The sequence below is a fragment of the Silene latifolia genome, chromosome 9 (assembly GCF_048544455.1).
Source record: "Silene latifolia isolate original U9 population chromosome 9, ASM4854445v1, whole genome shotgun sequence".
NCBI classification, from domain to species: Eukaryota; Viridiplantae; Streptophyta; class Magnoliopsida; order Caryophyllales; family Caryophyllaceae; genus Silene; species Silene latifolia.
In genome coordinates this window covers 91,527,429-91,529,311 of record NC_133534.1, presented here as the reverse complement: position 1 = coordinate 91,529,311, position 1,883 = coordinate 91,527,429, and the positions used below count along the sequence as shown (strand labels likewise).

Sequence of the window (1,883 nt, the reverse complement as noted above, 5' to 3'; positions counted from 1 at the left end):
GATCCCGATTAAATACTACTTTTTAATTGGTTTTTATAAATTACTTTTGATTCGGAAATGATGACAAAACCGACTATCAAAATGGCGCCGTTGTCGGTGATGGCGTTAGGTTATGCTTCGTTAGTTAATGATTCTAGCTCTAGTCTTTACTTGTTGTTTGCTTGTTTGAGTAGTTACTTGTTTTTTTTTTTTTTTTTTTTTTTTTTTTTTTGTAAAGTGTGTGTGATTTTTGCCTTACCCTAATGTGTAAAAAGCACTAGGAGTCTTACGGTTTGCCAAGTTGCATGTCTAGGAGGAACCACCAAGCTTTGCTCTTTGACTCCGATCCCGAAAGGCTTTTTAGAGCCTTAAGGAATAGGACCATTGCAAGGGTTAGAACCTCTTCTCAAGCAACCATAAACCAAACAAATTCAACCATCCAACCTCTACTAGAAAATCATTTCCACAATTTCCAATTCCCAAATACTCTAACCCAAACACCCCCTCATATACCAAATCCACCACCCCAAATGGCTTTACGTGATCACAATAGCCCTAACTATAATGATGCTTGTAATCCAATTAATTTCGGCACCTTGGCTCCAAACAATTTCGAGATGCATCCCGCCCAAGTGGGCTTGATCGAAAAGGATTGTTTCGGTGGGCATATTGATGAAGATGCTCATGCCCACCCAATGATGTTCAAGAACAAGGTGGCCAAGATGAAAAAGAATGAAGTGTCAGAAGAAACTTTAAGATTGATGCTATTCCCATTTTCTCTAACGAACAAGGCGGATCGTTGGTTAAATGTGCACCCTCCGAACACATTCACTACATGGGATGCCTTAGCCAAGGCGTTCCTAGCCAAGTATTACCCGTCATCGAAGACCGCCATGCTCCGAAACGAGATACATACATTCCAACATGAGGATGGAGAGTCCTTGGGAGAAGCATAGGATAGGTACCAAGACTTGATTGCTAGTTATCCTCACCAAAGAATACCGGTTTGTTATATCACTCAAACATTTTTTCAAACTCTATTGCCAAGAACAAAAGAAATGGTGAATGCCTCCACGGGAGGGGGATTCGATCATTTGAGTGATGAAGAGGGCACGACTCTAATCAAGAAAATGGCAGACTCCGAGGCAAACTATGACACAAGAGGGAATATCTTGAGGAGAAGTAAGCACCCTTCCGAATTTTTAGCTAATGTGGAGATTAATGCTAAGCTTGATTTGCTCAACAAGAAGTTTGATGAGTTTAGTAATAAGAAGCAAGTGAACCAAGTAAGCCAAGCTACCACATCTCAGGCACCATCCATGGAGGAAGTAATGCAAAGATCAACTTGTGAGTCATGTGAAGGGATAAGGAACACTCATGAAGTATGTGCAAATAACCATTATAACAATTTTGATGAGAACAATGTGCAAGAGGTGAATGCTTTTCAAGTATTTAACAACTTCTCCAACCGTCCACCTAGGCTCTCATTCAACAACAACCAAGGATCCAACCAAAACTTTGCCAACCAATCTCAATCATACCAAGATTATGGGGGTAACCAAGGAAACCAAGCTAATCAAAACTTTTACCAAGGAAACCAAGCCAACCAAGAGTTTGGTCAAGGGTTCAATCAATGGAACAACAACAATGGGAACAATCAAGGATATCAAAACTAAAATCAAGGACAAGGGCAAGCATAGAACAATAACCAAAGGTACCAAGGGCAAAACAAAGGATTTAACCAAGGGTACAAAGGGAACAACCAAGGAAACCAACAATGGAACAACAACCAAGGATATCAACAAAAAGGTAATAACCAAACTTCCAACTTTAGAGATCAAGGATATGGCTTTCTTCTTCCACTTGCCAACCAACCTTTCAACCAAGAGGTACCACCATAAGCA

At 40.3% G+C, this 1,883-nt stretch overlaps 1 non-coding gene across 1 annotated transcript; it reads right to left on the bottom strand.

The window, feature by feature from the left end:
* Positions 1 to 872: 872 nt before the first annotated feature.
* On the bottom strand, positions 873 to 979 carry LOC141603753 (small nucleolar RNA R71). The gene has a single exon (XR_012525609.1). It is a non-coding gene; the product is annotated as a small nucleolar RNA R71 (small nucleolar RNA).
* Between the last annotated feature and the right edge of the window lie 904 nt (positions 980 to 1,883).